General features: G+C 44.1%; 1 protein-coding gene across 2 annotated transcripts in view; it reads right to left on the bottom strand.

Annotated features, from left to right (window-relative positions):
* The window catches only part of sdk1a (sidekick cell adhesion molecule 1a), a 231,817-nt gene that overhangs the window by 180,364 nt on the left and 35,320 nt on the right, over positions 1-16,133 (bottom strand). The gene's annotated exons all lie outside the window — the stretch shown is intronic.

Here is a 16,133-nt window from a genome sequence, read left to right on the forward strand (position 1 = left end):
ACCTCAGGATATTTCTGCTCGTTCTCAGCCTCCCACTATGCAACAGGATAAATGAGCCAATCACTGGCTGCGGGTCCTCCCACAGATTCAAAGAAATCAAGATTATTATCCAGCCCCCATACTGAGTGTGCATGTGCGTCTTTGTGGGTGCATGTGCCCATTCATGCATGATTGGGATCAATGAGAAAACACGAGTCAGGGTGTGCTGCGCGCTGCCTACCTACACTCATCATAGAGGCCAGTGGCCTTGTTCACCCTCTATTCTTTTGTCCTGTCAAGCAAGAAAACACCAGAGGATGAAGGGCCAGATGAGAGGAGTGAGTCTGCTCTGCAGCTCAGCTCCCTCTCATCTCGTCTTTAGCTCCTCTGTCTTGTCAAGCTGCTGCTGCTTTCTGCAGTTTAGTCCGGTTCAAATGGACGAAATGTAGAAAAATAATGTCGGGAATATAATAAAGATTATCTGGAAAGAAAGGTGAAGAAAAGAAAACCACCTTTGTGTTTTCAGCTTCTCTTGCAGTTCAAAAACATGTTTTTATCCCAAACACAATGATTAAAGTCTGATAGAGCAGACGGAGTAATAACAGTTTGAAAATACAATATTCTATAATCTCAGGGAGTGATTCTTTCCAGCGGAACATAAATTACAGGAAGGTTTTCTGTATTCTGTTTCCCTATAATAACCGTGAGAAATGTAAGTGATGTTTGCTGGACACAGAGTAATGAGTTGAGAATATCTATGGGTCACAACTCGTCACATTAGAGATAGGGAAAACATGACAAGTGCAAACATGTCTGCTACTGAAAACTGCTGCTGTTCAGCCTGATTTGTAGATCGCACCAACAGACAAGAAAGTGCCAACACGTCTTGGTTAAGGTTTTGTTTCTGTGAGAAGGAAGAAATGGAAATAATCATCTCAGAATCGCTTCCTCTGTAACTGCTGCAGGGATTGAATGACAACCAACAAACACAACAGCCTTTGTGGTAAACAGGACAACACAAAAGAGCAGAAAACTTGAACTGATGTGGGATGTATTTAAACAACTTATCCTTCAAGGGTCGTAGAGGGAGCTGGAGCTAAAAGTAGCAGACATTGGGCGTGAGGCGGAGTCCACCCTGGACATGTGACCAACCCATCGCAGGGTCGCCACTAACCATTCACACCTACAGTCAACTTAGAGTTTCCTGTCAACCTAACCCCAATCTGCATGATTTGGGACTGTGGGAGGAAGCTGGAGAAAACCACACGCAAACAGGGGGGGAGCATGCAAACTTCAAAAATCGAACCAGGAACCTTCTTGCTGTGAGGCGACAGTGATTAAACCACTGCACCACCGAGCCGCCCCTTCAGTTCCAATCTTGTTCATAAAGGTGTTTACAAGGTTTAAAAGGTTATGTGTAATGGAAATACTGTCGTTTTTTAACAAATCACCACTGCTTCAACTCTACCGTCATTATTCTGTCTCATTTTAACAACCTGTGCTACTCGTCCCAATCAGATTTAGTGTTTTGAGGAGCTGCTTCTTAAAATCTTTATCCACAGCAGGTCTGCAGTGGTTCACATTGATGTGAAAGTCGATAGTTATACCAATGACATTTGCCTTTTACTATTGAATAGCAGAATCTTAATTGCGCATGTGCATCTCCCTTCTGCTTTCAGTGCGTCAGTGTGAAATACACACAGGCAGCTGAGAAAAAATAATTGGGTGAAGTGAGACAGATATCACCATCCATCTCCAAGCCTGGGATTATGTTGGATATCCCAGAAACAAACATGAGGTTGTCCTCCAGGACAAAAATCCAGGCCGCACAGTGTCTGCCAAAAGAGGAAACACAACAAACATCTCGCGACCACCATCCCTCACACGGCTGCATCCCTGCTTCACACAGCTTGAACATTACAGCACCTACATCAGAATGCTGTTTGTTAATTTCAGCTCAGCACACAATATATCCCCCATGAAAAGGATTGGCAGACTTCGCACCCTGCTATTGGACACTGGGCTTCCTCACAAAGAGACCCCAGACAGTTCGGATTGGCAGTCACACCTGCTCGGCTTTAATGCCCAACACCAGAGCCCCCCCAGGGTTGTGTGCTCGGGCCCCCTTCTGTTCAAACCGCACACCCGTGACTGTGTCCTAAGAGATGGAGAGAAGTCTGCGGTGAAGTTTTGGAATCATGCCACCATCTTCGGCCTGATTACAAACACCGATGAGAATAAATATCGGGTGGAACTCAGCAATCTTGTTGAATGCTGCACTGGAAAGAAACTACTGCTCAACGTCAACAAACCAGTGAGCTATGGAACAGGTGAACAGTTTTAGGTTTCTGTAATTCAACATCACAGAGAACCTGTCATGGTCAAAGGAACAACTGTACCTCTTAGGGAAACTTAAGGAGGCTAAGTTTCTGTGCCAAGTTCGTTTCAACTTGTACAGAGGAGCAGTAGAAGGCACCAGAACTAGTCACATCACAACCTGACAATCCGGCCCGGAGAAAGGTCTGAATCTTGACTCTTGAATATTGCCATGGCAGTGGATAGCTCCGCCTCTGACTTATGAGAGGACACCGATTGTGATCATCTAAATTTGGCACCGAATTTGTATCCCAGTCTGTCACTAAAATGATTTTCATAATTTTAGCTGGTAAAACAATTTACCAGAAGATAAACTGTGGAGGGTTTAAAGGTATCAAACCCTGGATACCACCCAATCCTAAATCCTACTTCCCATCCTTTGTTCAAACAGAGATGACTGCCTAAACCTCTTCATCCCTCGTTCTATATACTATCATCTACTCTAAATCCCTCTGTCAATCCATCAAGGCTGGCACATGCTCTGGTAAGTTTTTATTATGTCTCTTTTTTGATGTGGGAGACAGACGAGACCGGCCCTCGAACGCTCTCTCCCTCTTTCTCACCAGCCGACTTTTTGTGCTTTTAAAACACTGCGTTTTGAGGATCCAGTCAAACACAGGTTACATACCCTAACTTAGAAACACTGGCACTCAGAAACAAATGCACATTTTCAAATTTCCCCTACGCTCCGTCTCCTCACCTAACCTAACCCCCTGCCTCCACCTATTTTCCTCTCTGTTTTTAAATGACTCTCTGTCTCACCTCTCTGCTCCCGCTTTCCCCCTCCTGCAGTACGAGCGCACACGAGTGAGGTGTTGAAAGTAAAAACCCTATCGTTGTCATCTCAGAGCTGTTTGGATCTGGAGGTTGTCACGAGGTCTTCACCACAATGCTCTTTGTAGTTGTCAGAAAGACTTAAATACCGTCTTTAGTTGTGTCACAAAAACACACACACACAAGCGCGCAAAATCACTATAATTGACATGCTGCTCTGGACTCAATTCCCATCTGTGTTGGTTTTTTGCGTGTGTGTGTGCATGTGTGTGTGTGCGTGTTGCACAAATATCCTATTCATCTCAGGATAAGTAAGGACAGCAGTACTAAAATAGCTCATTTTGGAGCTGTGCAGCCGTTAAGAGGTGTTATAATGAGACATAACAAGTTATGGCAGCTCATTCTCTATGCTCCTCTATACCACATGGACATAGTCTCACAGTAACTCGCTCACACAACCGTCTCACACAACCGTCTACACGTTCTAGTGGCCCAGGTTAAGGTCTTTGAATGGACGTATACTGTATTCCATGTCAGTGACAGAAGAGACGTATTTGCCCTGAAAAGCTGTCTGAGCCAACAGTAATTTATATGCTGAATTAAAGCCCGAAGCAACACACACACACACTCACAGACACACACACAGACACACACACACACCTGTCAGAGACCACAATGGTAACTTCCGCAGGGAAACCCCATATTACCCTGCACCAGGTCAGTTGGCTGAAATGGCAGAAAGAAACAGATGGAGTGGGAAGGAGGGATGATGGAGAGGGACAAGGAGGAGGCGCTCACAGCAGAGGAAGGGTTAGGGAGCAACAGGTAAGGGAGGGAGGGAGGGAGGCGTGGAGAGCTGCTTGGCACAGAGGGGAGGTAAGAGAGGATGATGGTAAATGGAGAGATGGACATAGATGGATTCTCAAGCAGGACAAAGGGAAAATGAAGGGGCCAGAGAGGGCGGAGGAGGTGCAGCAGGCCGAGCGGAGGAAGGAAAGGGAGGCGAGAGCAAATAGGTGACGAGGTAAGAGGAGGGCAAGGAGGTGAGGAGGGGGGAGAGGCAGGAGAAGATGAGGCCGCAACCTCTGGGGCGGTTAATGAAGACGGTGAAGTCAGCGTGGGGATGGGGGGGAGGCACTGTGGGCAGTGGAATGGTCCATCTGCTGCTCAGCCCACTGGGATATCACAATCACCTCCCTGGCTCCCACTTCTCACTTATACAACCATTAACAAGGAGAGAGAGACAGGGAGAGGGAAGGGCGGAGGAATAAATAAAATCTGAGCCAGCGAGTCTTATGTATTTTTTTTTTCTCCTTCTCTGGCAAAACAATGCAAAGAGCCGGGCCGACGCAGATGTGCAACAAACCGAACCACGAAATCAACTTCTGAGGCAGGACAGTAAAACTCTGACAAGTTATCACAGCAGCGAAAATATTCTCCCCATCTCTTTGTTTGCACGTTTTTATGCAACCAGGTGTCCTACTGTGTACGGGTGGCTGCACGCATTTAATTGGTCAACAGTGTACAGTATTTTAGCAGATGACACGGCACTCCACTGCAATAAAACTTGAGCCACAATAAACTTTTCTTTTTCTGGACTATCCTGAGTTTCTTTGCCAGCGGAGCACAAATGGTGGCACTTTGCTGCGCCTGATTGATGAGGAGCCGGAGTTTTGGATGTTTCTGCTGCTTCTTTCTTGACGGGGATAATCTACAACCTGTAATCTCTATTACCACGGCCAAGATAGTTAATGCTTTCTGCCGGGTCTGTTTCTTGGTTTCTTACGTAAATAGTAGTGGGGGGGGGGGGGAACCTTTGAAGAACCTGAGGTTGAATCAGGATTTTTCTCATCTCAACAGTATGCAAATCTATGTATTGATCCGATAACATGTCTTGAAAGTATTTTAGTTTCACCCAGAAATCACTTCTTCTTGGTTGCTCCAGCAGCTTCATTGCACTGCTACTCGCTGCCACCGGTTAGTACTGTTCTTCGAGCAGCATTGAAGTGATGTCCTGTAGTTTAGCGTCAACAAGAGCTGGATAACATGTCAGCAATTTGGCAATAATTCACAATAGAAACCCCCACAAGTAAAACCCAGACTTCAGTTTGGAGGGGTGACACTAGTGGTAACAATTGCGAAACTTGGCCATACAACAGTGATGGCACTTCCATTCAGGGTTAGTCTGATTCAGCTGGTAAAATCTACTGTAGGTCGTTATTTTGTCGGTACTTGTTTGGCCTCAGTGGGGAACACGTCCATGAGTGTCGTGCTGGTTTGGTGAGGTTTGACTACATATTTTCTCCTGGAACCAAACACTGGATGCTTCACCATGAACATGTTGTGCAACACGCACCTCACATTAAGCCGCCGGTGAAGGGCATGGGAGAAGAAAAAAAAACACTTTAATTTAGTTGAGGCTGCGCTCGCTCGCCACTAACACTTTCTCGCCTTCATCTTCTTTCAGGAGGAAAACAAGAAGAAAGTGCATTACAGCTGCCATCTGCCAAGGAGTGAAGCTAAAAGGAAAGACCACTTTGACAGACATGAACAGTTACTCCAATTGGTTTTAGTCCAAATTGTCTGTAGCTGCTGTCCTCAGCAAAGGGGCACGCTACTTTGTTTTCATTCACTCTCTGAGACCAGGATGTTAGTGTTCGATACGCAAAACGGAGCACTCTTTAAGAACTGTTCAGCTTTATTTAGCAAACACGTAATATCGTGCAATTCCCTGTGTCCATAATAATGTTTGTATAAGAATTCTTAAGTGGAATAAGGGGATTTAATTATGATTAATAACCGTTGCTGTTTGATGAAAAGGTTTTTTTTCTGTGCTCTCATCATCCCTCTCCGTACCCGTGCAGCCAACGATAAAGCTCCTCTACAGGCCAGGACAGGTAATGACAGGAAAACACATCAGAACACCTTTTCAGAGTCTTATTTCCTCTGAGGGTTTCTTCTGAGAAGATAATTTAAAAGAGCACTTTGCGATATGTTTGGCTTCTCGTATTGAAGTGTAACCATCAGTGTGACACATTTTAAGGGGAAACTCTTTCTAAACATGGACAGAAAAGATTCACTTTTTAAGTGTGTTTTGGCAGAAATGTTATCCAGCTTGTCAAGGCTATGTGGAGACTACGTGTGAGTAGTGCTGCTCTTCTGTGCTGTTTATGTTGTGTGGGAATGCTGCAACAATTATGACAAACAAGTCAATGTCAAGCTTTATGTGCTTTGAGCAGCTTTGAAGGATTTGCATCTTAAAGGTCGGACATCCAGCCATTTAAAAAGTTTATTTTATTTATTCAAGTTCTGTATGTTTGGTATTTTCTTTACTTTTAATTTATAGTTAATGATCAAGACACAATTACATTTCTTTGTCATAGGGATTTGATAATGACATCCGACAAAAAATCTATATTTGTTAGTTCTATTCAATACATGGCTGAACTTGTTTTAAATAGCAAACAAGGTAAATGTGCTTGTACATGCACGTGTATTTTTCCAGGGTAGGTTAGTTTCATATGAACACCATGTGTGCACAGAGAAGAGACATCCCATCTCCTTCACTTACACATTCAATAAAACCGGGAAATCGAAGAAAGCACATACCTTGACTTCTCTCTCACGCTTCTCTAAAGGAAGCCATTAGACAGCAATGAACCCGAGAGGTGGCAATCCAGTGCTACACACCCATGGACTGGACACAGCAAGATAATAGCTACTACACATTCAAGCGAGCAGGAAATGCAGAGACATTTTTGTGTTGTGTTGCATCATATATCATCACATGTCATTCCCTCTGTTCCTTTCTCCGTCCGACTCTCATTCGCACACACACACACGCTCTCACAGTCCTTCAGAGCAACAGGAGGTGAAATACAACGAAGAAAGCTGCCTTTAAAAGACTGTTTATCGTAACTGGCACTGGACACAAACATCCACATACACTCACATCTCTTCCTTCTCACATCCTTAACTCTTTCCCCCCGTCTTTCGTCTTCAGTCTGTCTCTGTCTCTAATGAGGCATAAAGTGAAAAACTCTCTGTAGCCATCTCAGAAGTAAAAAAAACATTCCGTATTTCTTAAACTTTCCTCACAATTCGGCTGCCGCTGCACACCATCTCATGTAGGAGGTGCTTTCTATCTCTTTCTTTTATCTTTGCTTTTCGGCTTCGTCCAAATCGCCGGAGCTGCATTTTTGTGAAAAAGGTCAAATGTGTCACAAAATGCCAGATATTATACATGATGCTCTTCGGTGCTACAAAGACGCCCCCGGCCTACAAATCATGTTCTCCAGATCCAAGGTCTGCATTCTTGTTTCACACAGACCCCGAGCCAAAGTCACATTATAGCAGGTGGCATTACTCTTCATTTTTATCATGTTCTCTATGTGCAAAAGTCATTAAAATAATAAATTGACTATATTTCATAAAGCACCTTTCTAGTCTTAACAACCACTCAAATTGGACCAGCAACCCTCCAATTAGTGGACGACTTGCCAAATTTTCCTGATATCATTCAGCCCTAGGAATCACTCGCAGATAGTGTCAAAGGGCTGGTCCATACAACACTCGCAGACGACCTGAAAAAACGTTTGACATTCATTTCATCCCCCGTTCCCCATACACGACAAACCAGCCACAGAAAAGCTCTGGCAACGTGCAAAAAGAAGAAAAAAAAAAAATGTTGCTATTGAAACTCAGGAGAGCCGTAAAAAAAAAAATATATGAGACAGATTGTGATGGGTGGAGGTCGCTGGGGGTGGGGGTGTGAGGGGGGGTGGATGGAAGCATGAAAGTATGAAATAAGAAAGTAAGATGGAGAAAGTGCTTCGCTGTCACCGAAGCAAATGTAAATACCCTGCACACCACTCATGCTATACTAGCCATGGAGGAACAACACACCGAACAAACGTGCCTTTGTGCGAGTGTGTATGTGCAGGGGGATAAACAGGAGTGTGTTTGTGCACCAGTGCTAGTGTGTGTGTGTGTGTGTGTGTGTGTGTGTGTGTGTGTGTGTGTGTGTGTGTGCACATTCTTATAATGCAGTGCTTATCTCAGTGGATTATGCTGACTTGCAGCTATTAAGAACTTAAACACATTCAAACCAGCAGGGAGCTGTTTCTACGACTCAATAGACCGTCTATCACCCTATTGTCTGCTCCTCTGTACATGCGTGTGAGAATATATGTGTGTGCAAAGCTATCGAATGAGCGTGAGGGAGGAAAAAAATGGATAGATAGTGGAATATAATGGACGACAGATGTAGAGGATGCGGGCAGTGATAAGGGAAGGTGTGAGGGTCAGAGAAAATGATAGGGATGGATGATAGGGAGAAATGAGTTGACCACAAAGGGTGAGCCTGTCACAGGGGTGGTGTTTGTCACAGCCCTCTATCAGAGGAGACGTAATGAGATTTGATGTAATGTGATTTGATGGCGGCGCATGCTAGAGATGTTAGCCAGCATTGAAACAGACAGGATCTGGATCAGCATTACACTGATCAACGCCAGAGACAGACAGACACAAGGAATGCAGGCGCGATCGCCCGCCCTTCTGTCAGGGTGTATTTGCGAGTGTGCGACTTGACTAGAAGATTCGTCTGCCCTTAAGAAGAAGAGCAAACAGCAGTGGGGGGTTCGGGGTTCGAAAAACTAGAGGAGAGTGTCGAGCCTCCAGCGATGTTTACCCTACGTAGAGAAATATCCAGTCTCCTTGCTGGTACAGCTTTAAGCAACACACATACATCTCCTCCAGCACCACAGATTTATGATCACACACACACACACACACACACACACACACACACACACACACACACACACACACACACACACACACACACACACACACACACACACACACACACACACACACACACACACACACACACACACAGCTATCCTCGTTAGGACACAGCATTGACTTTCATTCACTGTGAGCAGCCAACCCAAAAAACAGTACACACACACACGTCACATCACTCATGCTGCATTGTACATGTGTACGTGTGTGTGTGTGTGTGTGTCTGCAGAGGTGTGCGCATGTGTCCAGGAAGTTAAAGACAGCAGCACTCGGCAGAAAGGTGAGCCCTGTATATCGTTGGAAAAGGTCTCATATGCATACTCGTATAAAAGGTGGTCAAGGCGGTCCCTGGTGTGATGGATGGCAGAGGCAACACAATCAATTCCGCAGGTGATTAGGAGATGAGGCTTGTGGACTGTTGGAGCACCTCACACTGACACACACACACACACACACACACACACACACACACACACACACACACACACACACACACACACACACTAACACACACAGCTCTGAAAGTGTGTCTTCAACTTGTCAGAGGGCTACTTCATGATGTAATGATAGGTTAGAGAAAGCAAAGTGTGAGATGGCAGGAATGAAGCAGAGAAGTGCCAGTGAAATCATAGGGAGGAGGTTGTTGCATGGACTCTTTTCACAGATAAAAGCACTCTGGAGAGTCGGAAGTCCGACAGAGTGAGTTTATATGCAGGTGAATCTGTGCGTGGGTTCTAATGCGTTATTCCTATGAATGATTGAGGTTAGAGGTTATTACTAAGAGATGGACCGGATGGCAGGAGGTGCTAAAATGACCACTTCGTACTCCGGCTCCATCTCAAGCCAGTACCCATACGAAGGAACAGTTGTTAAATCATTAAGGTTAAAGAGACGGATTCCCATGGTCACAATGTGCTAAAATGACAATTCTCTCCGAGCTGCATCCCTTTCCCGATTTATTTTGAATCTACATTTCACGGGAGTTTCTATAAAAATGTCTCCTTTAGATTTTTTCTGTGACAGGTGCGAACCACCTCTCTCAGGCTTCTATTTTGGTTTGACAGCAGCACTTTAGCTCTCGGTTTGGCAGGACTTGAAAAACAAGCAGCAAAATAGACGAACAGCTAAGCAGGGTAAAGAAACAGGCCTCGAAAGAAGCAGTCAAACAATGAAAGGAATCAGTTGAGTCGGTTCAGTTAAATTTGCGAAAATGAGCACATCTTTTCTTTTCTTAGAAACACAAGCGAGCATTTAAACTCACTGTCAGTGATATCATCAAATGGCAAAGTCTGGAGATGCTTCGTTGGGTGTAAATCAAAGGGCAGACATTTTGGGAGATGGGAAAGCACTGAGGGGGATCCTTCCCAGATATGAGCATCTTATCTGCTTAAGAACTTGTGGGTGCAAACAAACATTCAGCAAAGTCACAGGGTCCCTCGATGATAAGTTTCCTTCAGGAGGGAACTTAGGAGACGAAAGGGGTGTAGCCTCTTTTTGACAACGATGCCATTGTGAAAGTTATGAATGTTTTAAAGTTTGTGTTGATTGTAGCTGCAGGAAAAGAAGCCATCATGTTCCCAGATATCAATGAAGCATTTCTAACTGCACTGGGGTTGCAGAATATTAATTGCGACGAGGGGTTGTAATCTGTCCATCCATCCATTATCTATTCCACCTATCCGTTGAGAGTTGTAGGGGAGATGGAGCCAATCTTAGGTCCCAGGTGGCTCCGGGCGGGAGAGGCGGGGTACATCCTGGAGAGGTCGACAGTGAATCTCAGGGCTGACAAACAACTAGTGGGCAATTAGTCTCCAATTAACCTAAGATGCATGTCTTTGGGATGAAGCCAGAGCACCTGGAGAAAACCCATGGAGACACGAGGAGATTAAAAACTGCGCACACAGGCCTTCAAGGACCTTCTTGCTGCTGGGAGGTGTGGGTTACCCACTGCTCCACCGTGCCATGGGGCTGTAATGATTCTCCAAATCTACAGGTCTGAGTCTGAAAGGTCAGGGTTATTATCCATCATGAGCTAATTAAGCGACGCTAACCTTTATTGAACATGATTGGACCAAAATGATAAAGTGAAACTATAAAGATGGACGATTAAAAGTTTAATTTACATACATGCATTTTATAGTTTTAGCTCTAAATTGAAAAGTTTAATTTCTTACATTAGTAAACTTCTCTTCAACAGGCTGCTGCGGTGGTAGCGGGTTGAAATGTTGCTGTTCTGTATTATATGAAAATATGGCCAGTTGTACTGTTTAAACACTGCGAGTTAGAGGTAAAGTTTGTTCTCTAACACAAGCCAGCCTCAAGGCCTGTTACCTTCTGCAGCCTCTCAACACTATTTGAGGAACGACTCAATGAATTCGGCTGAAGTTTGTTGAGTAGTTTGCTGTTTGGCCGACAGCCAGCGCTCGTGAAAAGCACAATGAAATACGGTTTGATGCATTTGAGTAACCCAAAGACGTTATTGTCCAAAAATGTTACAAGACATTATTAAATCTAAATCAGCTGTTAAATAAATCACTTTCAGGTTTAGTCTATAAAGTTTACACACAAAGATATTTATACGTCACATATTTCACAAGTGAATGCAACCAAAAGGGTCAAAAAGAGGTACGTTTTTATATTAAAACATTTCAGAAGTGCTAGAGATGTGAACATATGTCTAAAGTGGATTGCTTCTCCATGTGTGTGTGTGTATTGTGTCTGTCTTCACTGCCAGTTGATCCTCACGGCCGTGGTAATTTGGCCATTTTGTTTTGTCGCGTGCTGTCAGGTATTTTATCCGACTGTGCTGCTGACATCATGAAGTAGATCTCGCAGCGATCCCTCAGCACCAGACTCAGCTTGAGAAATTCTTCCGGCTCTTGACGCATTGTTTTTTCCTCACCAGTGGGAGACATATTACTGCTCCAGGGCTGCATTCTGTTTCATAATGGGTCTTTTGACGAGAAGTTTTGAAAAAGTACATCAGACTCACACTTCTACTGCGATAGATCACATCGCTATCCAGTAACAATTTTGGGGGGGGGGGATTGCACATGAAAAATTCAAATTTGTGTGAAAGAATAAATGAGGCTTCATTACTGTACAGCAGCCTAAACTGCTGACAGCTGGGAAATTAAAGAGGTGGCGACACTGGTGAAAAAGCTGAAACCCGGTTTGACTAAACACAGAGAATATGTGAAAATAAAACTGTTGTTTGCAAACTTTTCCAGCCGATGCAGCCACTGTGAATCAGTCAGCCAGCTAATGCCAGAGTCATCTTTATTCCAATTTGTTATCTCCTGGATCAACTCTTCTGCAGCGCTCCCTGCGTTTGATTCAGAGCCTCGGTCTGTTTTTGTGATCAGAGCTAATCACTGGCTCACCAGCATGTTGGCAGAAGCAGACATGCTGAAATATTATAATAACAGCATGATGATCATTAGCGACTTTCAGCCGCTCGGTAAGAGCAGTGACAGAGTATTCTCCTTCTCCTGAGTGTGTGCAAGGCAGGCGAGGATGCACTAAACCAGGGGTTTGCTGACAGTAAGCCAGTCTTAGAAGTCAACAGCACAGTGGGGGGAGTTTGGGAAACATCCAGGGAATATCCAGCTGTTTTGATGAACCAGTGCCACTGGTCATATTTCATTTGTCCCTTTGAGGAAACAATGTACTTACAATCACAGTAAAATCCTAAGAAATCCCTTTTTATGTTTTTAGATCTTCTTTCATTTAACAAACGACAGTATTTGAGATAAGATACAGCAAAGAGCAGTAGTGTGAGCAAGTAAGGGACTAGAGGAAGTAATCCAGTCCCTCCCTCAGATATGGTAATTCATGCTAATCTCCATTCACGTACTTAATCTCTTAATTGCCTTAATTGACATGAAAGAAGGTTGAAGCTTGCCTGATAAAGCAAATGTCAAGAGCCTGCCTTCAATCCCGCCTGCAGCACATGTGGTTATGCAGTATATGCTTGTGTGCTTGAACGTACAATGCGCTCAGGCACGAACATGCAGGAGCAGGGGAATATGTTCGAGAAAACAAAGACAACCAAAGTAAATTAGCATATACACACGAGTAAAGGTTATTATGCTGTCTTATCGAACAAAGGACAGAAATACAATAAATTCCATGGTGTGCTAAGGAACACAAACAAACACACAAAGGACATACCGCCCCACAGCAAGCAAACACCTTTATTGTGCCATGGTGTAATTAGAAAAATAAAGAACTAAAGAGTCTTAAACGGCTACACATCCACACTGATTTTCTCTTTTCGCTTCCTCTCAAGCCCTAACTTCTTATCCTGTGCTTTTTGGGTCAGGTTGAGTGTGTGTTTTAAACTGTACGTGTGTGTGTGTGTGTGTGTGTGTGCGGTGAAAGAAGCCAAGTGTGCGACAGAAAAAGCACTAAACAAATTCACATTGAGGGTCTTTCCATAAAATGTGGTGAGACAAAGACTGTTATTTTACTCCGCTATCATTTTGACTTAAGGCCTCGATCTCTCGGTTCAAACACTTTGCTCTGCACACAAACATGCACACTTACACACACACACACACACACGCACACACACAGCACACACATGCTAGCACACAACATAAGCCAAAAATAAATATCTCAAGGTTTCAGTTCAGAAAAACAGGATTGGATGCAGTGAGATAAAGACATTAGCATATACTCAAAACACAATAGATGCGCAGGCTACAAAAAGATGCATACACACGGTCTGCGCTCTGCACTACCCAGAGAGCAACGTGAGTCGAGAGACATAAACACACCACAACACACATACACACGCTGCACAACAACTCACAATAGAAAAACAACAAAAAACAGTGTCCAACGAAACAGTGCTAGCCAATGGCCCCACTCAATCCAGTTTCATGTGAGAGACTGACTCATGATTGGTGCATCAGCTGGACCTCGATACCGAATGACGACAAAAAGCCAAGATGGCGGCACACAATTTTGGCGTAATTTTTTGTACGTCAGAAGGACCTGGAGACATGTTGTGCATCTTTACGTATCGTCTATAATGAAACCTTAAAGACCTTTATCACTTTTACCTTCTGCTTTCAATAGTTCAACAAACACGGCCTAGTTCTCCCACTTGTGTGAGATTGATTTAAACTGTGTTGCAACAAGGAAACAGTGGAGGTGTGAGCGGACGTGAATTTTTTCTTCAGTCCAGACTGATGTGAAATGACAGAGGACTATCAGAGAGACAGGAGGGCAGTCGCCATAGTGACCTCAGGGTCAATGCCACCGCTCTGCCGTTTGACCAATCATTTAACCCCATATAAATCACCTCCTCTGTGTATGTATGTGACAGTGATCTAGCTGTCCTGTGATGAATCCATCCTGTGCACGTGACCTACAGATTAAATCACCCCTACACGGAAACTGATTACCCTTTCCCAGCACAGACAGCAGCACACACACACACACACACACACACACACACACACACACACACACACACACACACACACACACACACACACACACACACACACACACACACACACACACACACACACACGTAATCTGAGGTATCAAGAAAGGTCAGGTATTGGTCATTGACCTCTGAACTGAAACATCAGTTACACAGACAAGGTGATGATTTGTCTGTCTCTCTGTGTGTGTGTGTGTGTGTGTGTGTGTGTGTGTGTGTGTGTGTGTGTGTGTGTGTGTGTGTGTGTGTGTGTGTGTGTGTGTGTGTGTGTGTGTGTGTGTGTGTGTGTCTGCTGACACCAGGTCTGTGTCAGAGTAGCCCCCTCCTCCTCCTCTCTCTCATAAATTACCTGTCAACTGCAGAGCGGATCGAAGCAGAGCGAGAGACGGTGGCAGAGACGCTTTTATGCCTCTTTTTAAAACCGTCAGAAACTGTGACAACAGCATCTGAGCATCTGAGTGTGAGCTTAATTAAAGACACAAGTTGCATTATGAATGATTAATTAGGACACTACAGGTAAACATCTAATAAGGTGCCTGTCAGAGGCACACCCAGCTTCTCAATAAAGCAAACTCACAGCCAGAATAATAATTGAGCAACTAGAGAACAGAAACACAAAGCAGCAATTGTTTCTTCATTCATTTCAGATGGGGAATATGAAAATGACTGTAGCAGCAGAGGCGTGAAGACACTGAACACTAAAATAATAGGCAATGAAATGATCAAGTAGAATAGAAGCTGTACAAGAGACAAAGGTGGAATCATATGGGCAGCGTCCCACGAGTATTATTCTGCAAAAAAGCACCAGAGAGAGAAAGAGAGGACAGAGAAGGAGGAGAGAGCACAAGACGGAGAGTGGATTAGTGTCTGACAATCAAAAGAAGAGAAAGAATACAAGTCCCAGTACAACACCACAGATTATCACCAGTACAGTACAGTACTCCAACAAATACACACACACACTCATGAAAAGGGTTTTAAGTTCCTCTCTAATTAAATAGATACAAAACAATTAGTCTCAAAATAGATGTTCTATTCATTTACAATCTGCCAACAAAGTTGGGCTGGGAACGATGCTGTACTGTTACTGTGGGTGATTCTGAGACTCATTCAGAGGCAATGATGTTTGGAAAACAGCCCACAGCCGCAAGAGAGGTGCTGGAAAATGGAGGTAGTAAACATGAAGAAATGAATCCATCACAAACAATGGCACCATCACCCGTCTGCTGCTAACAGCAGTGGATTGACCAGTATACTGACCTGCAGTGTTACCTGTGGAATAGAAATCGTAACGGCCCATAATACTAGTAAGACCTATATCCTGGAACAGTGTGATTTATGGAGCTGTTATTATTGCCCAGTTGAGCTGCTAATGTTTCCTAATGAGGCATAGCCTCCAACTCCGCATACAGGACTAAGACTGGAGACAGCCAATGTTGAATCACTGTGGGGAAACAGAAACCAATGATTGAACTGAGCCGACCACATTCAGCTGCTGGGGAACAGACACAGGACTATTAGGGTCCGGACGTAAATGCCAGCCTCATGAAAGTACAGTTTCTTAAATACTGACACAACTCCTTCCAACAGTTAAAGGCTAGTTGAACATTGAAATTAAAATACCCAGTACCTGGTTTAACCCTGAACTTAAAATAAAAGGTTCCTGGTTTAACACTGACCTAAAGTACCAAGTAGAGGCTGTATGTAAAGATGGACAATGCGTCTCCACTTCCCACCAATA

This window comes from Hippoglossus stenolepis, chromosome 2, assembly GCF_022539355.2.
Source record: "Hippoglossus stenolepis isolate QCI-W04-F060 chromosome 2, HSTE1.2, whole genome shotgun sequence".
NCBI lineage: Eukaryota > Metazoa > Chordata > Actinopteri > Pleuronectiformes > Pleuronectidae > Hippoglossus > Hippoglossus stenolepis.